The following is a 273-nucleotide window of genomic DNA, read 5'->3' as shown; positions in this document are numbered from 1 at the left end:
GTACATCCACACTTCATCCCCCAAGTATTACCTGCAGTATGAAGCAGAGGTAAAGTAGAAAAATAAATTAATGGCATCATACTTTTGCCTATTCCTTCCTGCATGAAGATCAGGTCAGCAAGAGCTCTGCAAGCTACTATAGTATTGATTAAATCTCCATGCCTTAGCCTGTAATTGATTTGCGTTAGGAATGACTCAATAGTTTGAGAAGTTACTCCATTTGACTTGCTTACATCATTGCCTGGCTGGATGACACACTCATGTAGTGCTGGC

Source organism: Acanthisitta chloris, unplaced genomic scaffold, assembly GCF_000695815.1.
Source record: "Acanthisitta chloris isolate BGI_N310 unplaced genomic scaffold, ASM69581v1 scaffold30380, whole genome shotgun sequence".
NCBI lineage: Eukaryota > Metazoa > Chordata > Aves > Passeriformes > Acanthisittidae > Acanthisitta > Acanthisitta chloris.
This window is presented reverse-complemented; position numbering follows the sequence as displayed.